The sequence below is a fragment of the Sciurus carolinensis genome, chromosome 11, assembly GCF_902686445.1.
Source record: "Sciurus carolinensis chromosome 11, mSciCar1.2, whole genome shotgun sequence".
Lineage (NCBI taxonomy): Eukaryota > Metazoa > Chordata > Mammalia > Rodentia > Sciuridae > Sciurus > Sciurus carolinensis.
Window position 1 is genome coordinate 21,189,788 of NC_062223.1, and position 9,602 is coordinate 21,199,389.

The 9,602-nt window shown below is 32.4% G+C and overlaps 1 pseudogene; it reads right to left on the reverse strand.

Moving 5' to 3' along the window:
- Positions 1-326: 326 nt before the first annotated feature.
- Positions 327-1,279, reverse strand: LOC124960061 (olfactory receptor 141-like; annotated as a pseudogene).
- Between the last annotated feature and the right edge of the window lie 8,323 nt (positions 1,280-9,602).

Here is a 9,602-nt window from a genome sequence, read left to right on the forward strand (position 1 = left end):
AAACAAATACTTGATACTTTTATACATACACAACTTGAAAAGAGGATTGAAAATTATTTTTATTTTGAACTATTCAATAAAACAAACACAATAAATAAATATAACTAAAATAAAGATAATAATTAAAATCAATGAATTAACATGTTCCAGAAAAATTACAAATCATTCTTTATATTACCTCCATGATGATTTTAAAACTTAATGTAAAATTAAAATATAGTTTAAAAACTTAAAAACCTTAGTGAGCTAAGACAAAACTTTTTATCAGAACTTATTATGGAAAATTGTCTTGTTTTTTTTCATTTTAGTGTTCTGTGTGAAAATTTAATTTTATCCATACACAAATTTTTCCTCAAAACTCTTTTCATTGCCTCTTTCACATCTTTGTTTCTCAAGCTGTAGATGATGGGATTCAGCATGGGAATCACAATGGTATAAAATATCGACACGATCATGTCATGCTCCAAAGCATAGCTGGAACTTGGTCTCACATACATGAAGAGGATGGTCCCATGGTAAATGGACACTCCAGTCAGGTGGGAGCCACAGGTAGAGAACACTTTTTTCCTCCCTTCAGCAGAATGCATCTTCAGAATGGCCAACAGGATGAAGCCATAGGAGATCAGGACAATCAAGATGGTGACTATCTCAGTGGAGCTCACAAAGAGGAAGAGCAGAAGCGAAGCTCGTTTATGTGAGTGTCAGAACAGGAAATGGCCAGTAGAGGAGGAATATCACAGAATATATGTCTAATTTCATTGGACCCACAGAAGGACAGGCTAAAAGTGGCCACAGTGTGTATAATGGCATGTAGAATTCCACCACCATAGGAAGCAATGATGAGTGGCACATAGACCCTGGGTGACATGCTTACTGAATAGAGAAGTGGGTTGTAGATGGCCACATAGCGATCATAAGCCATGGCTGCCAAGAGAAAGCATGCTGTGGTTCCAAAAGTAACAGCAAGAAATGACTGTGTTGCACATCCATTGAATGAAATTATTTTGCTTTTTGATATAAAATTTGCTAGCATATTAGGGGAAATATCTGTAGAATAGCAGGCATCCACAAAAGACCACACACTCAGAAAATAGTACATGGGATTGTGGAGCCGGGAATCCAAGATGACCAATCCAATCAGTCCTAAATTTCCCAGAAGAGTAAAAATGTAAACTGCTAGAAACAGGAAAAAGAGAATTATTTGCAGTTCATTGCTGTCTGTGAAGCCCTCAAGTACAAATACATTAACTTCAGTGGCATTCTTCATGTTTAAGTATCATAAGACATGAATATTCAGAAGATCATACTTCTTGTTGCTGTAAAAACAATGAACAATAATATTGTGAGTTGAAGACAAATTATATATTTTAATCCTTTGTTATTGCATAATAATTATGCACAGTATTAGGATTCAATATGACAGTTCTTACAGGAACTTGACATAATTTCAATTTCTTTCCCCACTACTTCTGTTTATCTCCCCCCTACCCTCATCCTCATCCTCTTCCTCTACTCAACTAGTCTTTTTTCTATTTTTACAAGATACCCTTTATTTCTCTTTTCTATCTAGCTTCCATATATGGGAGAAAACGTGAATTTTTACTTTCTCAGTCTGAACTATTTCACTTAATCCGACACTTTCTAGTTACATTTATTTAGCACAATGTAGTGTCTAAGAATAGATCCCAAGATAATGTCAAGAGGGTGAGACAAGGGTGGATACCACTTATGCAAAATCAAGTGAGAGATATAGGTTTTTCATTTAGTGGTTAAACGCATGTCTTTTAAAAACCATCAGGCCAAGTACTTGATTTATCACTGAGTTCTATTAGGTGTTTTTATATTAAATCACACTAAAACTTCAAGTGAACAGTTGAAAAATCTTATTCGTGAAATCAAAATATATGAGATAGTATGAAAGTACACAGACCACATGGATAGAGTGGTCAGAATTTCATTAATGTGAAAAAGATTTACTACTCTCCTGTAGAACTCAAGGATTCTTTATTGTACATTATAGAAGGACAAAATATGTTAATAAAATTGAATCATTAAAATAAATTAAAATATAAAATATGCTGGATTGCTTTGTTTTCACAGAGTAGTAGATTCCTGTATTTTATTTTATGAGTTAATTCCTAAAATTGTATCCATTAAGTCTTATTGAGATTATCTGAATAAAACTAGTGCTTTGAGGGGAAAGATGGAATATAAAATTAATACAATAGCATGTTCCATTCACATTTGTTTCTGAAGTATTTCTTATTGCCTGATCCCTTTACACTAAAGAAATGATCCTTTATTTATTTATTTTTTTAATTTGGAATCTAAATTCTTTACATTCTCTTTCCACTTCCTCAACTCTCTGATGAATAGTGGTAGATTTTTTCTGAAAAAGTTGTTTTTTTCTTTTAAGTTGTCATATCTATTTACATATTTTGGAATGTGAACTCAGTCATATCACTTCTAGTGAACTGTTTATGGGTCACATAGTAGTTCATAAAGGATAAGAATCAAAATTATAATAAAATAGTCTTTACAAAATGATGTACTATTAATATCAAAGATATAGGAATAAATGCAGGAAATAGTAGAACAAATCTTTTCTCACTAGTCTCATAATTAAACAAATTAGATGTCAGAGATAGCTATATGAATTTGCAGTTTGTATTATTAGTTTGTGACAAGTATTCAAAATAGGGCACTTTCCTTATACAGATATTCATTAATTATTTCTTTTTATCATTTTCATTTTTATTTTCATGTAGTGCAGAGGATTGAACCCAGTGCCTCAGACATCTAGGCAAGTGCTCTACCACCGAGATACAACTCCAGCCCCTAATTATTTCTACAGTAACTAAATCAAAGACAGTTCCGGTCAGTCTTAAGGGTAAGTAATCTGAGGCAAGCAACATTCTATAATCTATTCAGATTTAACAACACAAAATAAGGACCAGTATCAATAACTAAACTTCATTCCCATCAGTAAAGATATTGATTTCATCACTATTTCCAGAAATAATGCATCCTCCTTCTCATTGACCTGAAGGTTTCAGAAGTAGCCTAAGTTCAGCCATTCGGTGCACTGATGTCTTCCTGTGGTTCTGGAGTGAGAGGCAGCAACCCTTGACCCACCACCCTGTCACTGTCTCCTGATCCTGGGTTTTGGAGAACACCACCTCAACAATCTTCTGGGATAAGTAAAGTCAGGGTTATCAGTACAAACCATCAATATCAGGAAAAGAGTATTATCATGAAATTATTAGAAGGAAAAACTGCTTTAAAATGAAATATCATCTCTTCCTCACTTTCTACCTCTTCCTCCCTCCCTCCCTTCCTCCCTTCCTTCCTTTCTTCCTTCCTTCCTTCCTTCCTTCCTTCCTTCCTTCCTTTTCTCTTTTTTTCCTTCCTCCCTCCCTCCCTCCCTTCTTCCCTCCCTTTTTCCCTTTGTGCTTCCCTCTTTCCATTTACACTTATTTTTTAATGTTTTAAATCATAATTGTATTGAAAACCATTCTCATCCTGAAAGGGTGCTTTTATTCTTTAATTCCAGTCAGACTATAAACTTGGGGCATGGAATATAACTAAAGGATATTTTCTTGAAAGGGGATTAATGAGATTAAATATCATTTCATCACACAAATGCAGAACATCTCTTGATACAATATGTTCCCATTATAATATGTCTATGCTTATTTTCTCCTTTTTGGAAAACTCTCCCACTGATATATTTAGTCATGTATATCAAACCATGCAAATGAAGACTGTGAAAGAGATACTTAAACACTACTCAAAATCACCATGATAAGTGCATTTTATAATTTAAGATTTTAAAAGTGTACATAATAAAATAATCATAACTAATGTGAAAGCTTAAGCCACAGACTGGAGAAAGAAGTTACAACCATGCGGGGCTTGAATATATACAATATACTAAAAATCCATAGAAAAGTGGACAAAGTGATGCTTCAGAAAAAGTAAAAAGAACTTTGATGGCCAAGGTATGCATGCATATGTATTTATAAAAGAGATATAAAAGAGAATTTTCATGACAAAATGATATCACACATAATTCTCATGATTTCATGAAAAATAACAAAAATTGAAGATTCTCTCTCTACAAAGTGATGATGAGTTCATGATGAAGATCAAATATACACACTGGTATAAGTATTAAAGTTACTCACACTTTGGGAAATCATTTATATATTATTTGTATTTATAGATATATAACAAAATCAGGGAGAACATGGAGTTAAATGAGTTAATATAGATGAGTCCAAAAATATTCATCTGAGTGAAAAGAAAAAAAAAAAGAAATTTGCATGTGCAGAACAAAGGAAGTTAGTATTATGTCATACAGGGGTATTTATTTATTTAGGGTACTGGGTATTGAACCAATGGGCACTTTACCACTGAGCTGCATCCATCACCCTGTTTCATTTATTTATTCTTATTTTGAAACAGATTTTCGCTAAATTGCCAGACTGGTCTTGAATTTATGACCCTTTAGCTTAGAACCCCCAAGACATGGGGATTACAGTTGTGCACCACCACATCCAGCCAGGGTCTTTAGAAAACATGCAAAAACCACTTCAATTTGTTGATGAGTTTATAAATACATAGCTAAACAATGACAGATTGCATATGAACAGCAAATTGATGAGAAGGCATTCTCTGAGTGAAGGAGGTACTTCGACAGGTTCAAGATCTACAAATTAATAGGAAGCAGGAGAACACAAATAATTTCAATTTCATGAATTAATCTATGTGTCAAAAAAAATCTAAGATGGGATAATGTGTATATCAATGTGTGTATTTCCTAATATTTATAGGGGGACAAAAGAGGAAAGGGAAAATGGAAGAACAGTGGAAGGAATCTCTCCAAAACATTGTATGTATATACATGAATATAGCACAGTGAATCCCAACATCAAATATTTCCACAAGAAACTAATTAAAAGTATAAATAGATAAACAACAGAGTGAAAGGGAGAGGAGAAGAGGAAAGGATGGGGAAAGTGCTGGTGAATGAGTTAGAGTAAATTATATTCCATGCATTTGAGATTATATCAAAATGTATTCTAATTTTTAATATAACTAAAAGGGATCAATAGAAAGTAAGGTTATATTTTAATTTAAAAAGTAAATAAATGCAAGGTAAATATTTTATAGACATATATTGTTCTGTGTGTACATGTGCATGCACAAATTTGTGTTTCCTATCACATAATCGCAAATGCATTACATTTTTAAAAGATTTGGGAAACCATAAAATATTATGTCAACATTGCTTCCCTCAGATGGTATAGATATAATGGGAATAGGAGAGATTGGAGTAAAGCGAATTTAGTTTGAGTGTGAACAAATATTATTTTAAAATCACATAGTAAAAATATCACCTCGTGTGGGTAATGAAAATATAGACATGATATTTTTCTGAATGTTGATGTATATTTTTTTTGTGTGTGGGTGTTTTTGTGCTTTGTGATCCCCTGAGGGCTCCATGCTCTTCAGTTTTGATTTCTTGACCAACCTATATTTATGCAGATGAGGTAAAGACAAAGTAAAAGAAATGAAGTAGCACTTTGATAAACACAGTGAAATCTATCCATGTCCTAATATGATTTAAAGTTACAAGAAAATCCAGGGTCAACATGATTCCTGCCACCAGTTCAATAACACATCTGATACAAGGTAAGTAATGTGAACAAGCCATCCGAAAGCACATATGGATAAACCAGCTTCCAGACTAAAACCCACGTGTAATGTTATTTTTTCTCCAGTTTTATCCTTCTTTGAAAGAGCAATACAATTGAACAACCAAGAAGCACCTTGATGTACAGGCAGGAAGACTAATTAAAAGTGTAAACCAATTAACATTACACAGTTTGGGGTACACATTTTATTAATCCACTGAGCCACTTTACCAGCCCTTTTAAATTTTTTATTTTGATACAGGGCCACATTAAGTTTCTGAGGCTGGCCTCTAACTTGTGATTCTCCTGTCTCATTCACTTCAACTACTGGGATCAAAGGCAATGCCACAATGCCCGGCTTGGCTACACATTTAAAATGACCATATCAGATGATTATCAGATATACCTTTTTAAAAATTATGAAATATTAGGACAAATAATAAGAATTATAACAAAATTATAGAAAAGTATGTGTGACCAAGTAGAGTCAAAAATTTAAATATTTAGCAACATGTACTATTTTCTCTGATTACGATTACACATTCAAATAATTTTATTGATATTAAATTAAAAAACAATCCTGATGCGATATTTCTTTTTTTTTTTATTTTATGGATCTGGGATTGAAGGTGCTGGGGTTGAACCTAGGTCCTTGCACGTGCCAGGCAAGCCTTCTATCTCTGAGTTTTATCCCCAGCCCTGGGTGTAATATTTTGACTATGGTTTTAATATGTGTCCCTTCTCTTCATGTCTGTGGATCATTCTGGAACAGAAAAAAAAATTTCTAAATTATGTGATCCGTTGATAACAAAAGTACATGGGAATAAAAGTACAATTTCATTTGGTACATTACCGTGGGCTGACTCTTCATGCAAATTAAGTAATAAAAGCATCAATATTTATCAAATTTTCTTTTTTTAGGAAGTTTTGTTGTACGATACTTAAGTAGAAATTGGGATAAGTCAGATATTGAGAAATGCATTTTATTCTCCTACAGAATAGACTAGAATTAAGGGAGTTTATATGGATGTTTAATAGCTAAAGTATTTAGGGTCACAACTTAATCCTGATTAGTTCTCCCAAAACATTCTGTAAGTGATGTCAAAATCTCACTTACCTGTGGAACAGCAAATTCAGGTCCACTTATGTTATAATATGGTTCATTTAGACTGTTTATATCCACTTACTTGATTGTTGATAGAGCCCAAAGGAGAAACCTCAAGGGGACTATGATCCAATTATTTTCTGGTTCAAAATAACAACATGATGATTTAATTCTTAATAAAAGAGATAAAGGCTCTGGAAAAAAGTCTGCATGTTGACATAAAAAATGAATGGAATTATTTTGTGTCTGAATCAAAATGATGTCTTAGAAAATAAGAATTTTAAGATGTTTTAATGTTAACTAAGAAATTTTAAGATTTGTGAAATCACTGTCACATAGTTTCAGCATTGTTATAATCTCACTTATCTGAAGCCCTCTTTCCATACACTGACAATATAATCCTTTCAACATTGCAACAATTCAGTGGTCATGTTGAACATAAATAATGTATCATCACCATATGTTTCTTGAGAGATCTAAGGGATGAATTTGAAATATTCAAGTACATCACACTTTTACTCTTCTCAAAATATACACTGCTGACTTCAATGGGAATCAAATGTCAATTTTGAATGTTATCAAAGGATTATTATTCAAGGTAATTAGAAAACAATGAAAGGGACATAAGTGTAGAGGAGATAAAAATTAAAACCTGGACTTAATAAATAATGTAATTTGTGAATGATGTAGAAAGTTTTTGTGTATGTGTGTGTAGAAAGAGAATGATAAATATAAATCAATTCAGGCGCAGAACTTGTGCATAAGTTTACACAAGCACACAGACACACAGTGAACAAACACATGTATACAAGGATTATAATAGAGAAACTTAACACAGGTAGACAGGGACAAAGAATTTTTTGTTTTCATCAATTTTTCTGCCTGATGATAGCCAGGTGGAAATGACAAATAATGAAAATATCTCATTCTATACATATGTATTTTGAAGACAAGCATAGTGAAATTATTTGCATAGTCAGGTATACATTTTCATGATCACAAGCATATCTCAGGATAGCATATGTAGAGATATTTAAATTTAACATCAGTCATTATAAATACCATAAAGAGAAGCAAGTGTGGAAAAAGAAAAAAGTATCCTATTGTGATTGGTTCACAACCTACCTCAGAGAATCTAGGATGTGCCTCAATGAAGAGTTCATGTCTGTGCCCTGAATTTAAATAGATAAAATGTAAAACTGAAATTCTTAACACACTCAAAGATGAACAGACAACAAAGTAACATGAGCAAATACTCTGGTATTTAAGAGAAAAGTGGAAAAAAGAAATACAGAATGAAATGATAATAGAAAGTGAATGAAACTTTGAGTAGACAAGCCAACCATCCCATCATCTGATAAAATGTTCTGTTCTTTGCTGGGTTCTTGATTTCCTTTTATCTTCAGGTTGGAGCAGATTAAATTACAATAGTTCAGGAGCACCAAAGAATGTTCATCAGCAGTCCTTACTGAAAATTAGTTTTGCTGGGTATAAGATTCTTGGTTGGCATCCATTTTCTTTCAGGTCTTGAAAATGTTGTTCCAGGCCCTTCTAGCTTTTAGGGTCTGGATTGAAAAATCTGCTGATATCTGTATTGGTTTCCCCTGAATGTATTTGGTTCTTTTCTCTCACAGCCTTTAAAATTATGTCTTTATTTTGTATGTTAGGTATTTTCATTATATGTGCCTTGGTGTGGGTCTGTTGTAATTTTGTGTATTTGGAGTCCTATAAGCCTCTTGAACTTGATTTTCCATTTCATTCTTCAGATTTGGGAAATTTTCTGATATTATTTCATTGAATAGATTGTTCATTCCTTTGGTTTATTTCTCTAAGCCTTCCTCAATACCAATAATTCTTAAATTTGGCCTTTTCATGATATCCCATAGTTCTTAGAGATTCTGTTCATGATTTCTTACCATCTCTCTGTTTGGTCAACTTTGCTTTCAAGGTTAAATATATTGTCCTCAGTATCTGAGGTTCTGTCTTCAGGTGATCTATCCTATTGGTTATGCTTTCTATGGAGTTCTTAATTGGTTTATTGTTTCCTTCATTTCAAGGATTTGTGTTTGGTTTTTTTTTCAATATTTCTAACTCTTTATTGAAATGATCTTTTGCTTCCTGTATTTGCTCTTTTAACTGTCGATTGGTGTGATCATTCAATTCTCACTTCTTTTGCAATTAAAAAAATGACACATTGATAATGTCAGAAAATTATATGAAGACATTACTTTGAATAAAGATATTAGTTGTAAAAAATCATGCATTTAATAATATTTCATATGAATTATACAGAATAAGAAAATACATGGAGATGGATAGTAGATTAATGTTTCTAAGGGAGGGGTGAGAAATTAGGAATAACTGTTAGGCAATATGAGTTTTCTTTACTGAGTGGTCAAAGTGTACAACTCTAAACATATTAAACACACTCAGGTGAAATTTAGCACATGTAAATTATAATTTGAAAATTGTTTCACATTTAGTAATTTCCTGTATATTATTTTAAATTATAAGCAAAAAATAATATTCACAAAAAAATCAAAATTAAGAAGTCTGTCTGCACTTAAAATGGTTTAATTTATGATTTTTTTGAGTTTTGATGAGTTTATCAGGATATTATTAAATGCACTTTGACTTGTGATATTCTTGACTTAAGATGGGTTCATCAGAACATGTATTTACACCATCCTGATGAAAGGAACATCTGTAATTGTCAAGACACCAAACATACCTTTAAAAAGAAAACACATTCTGGATAGATTTTAAACATTTCCATACATTTGTGAAATTTCCACAGT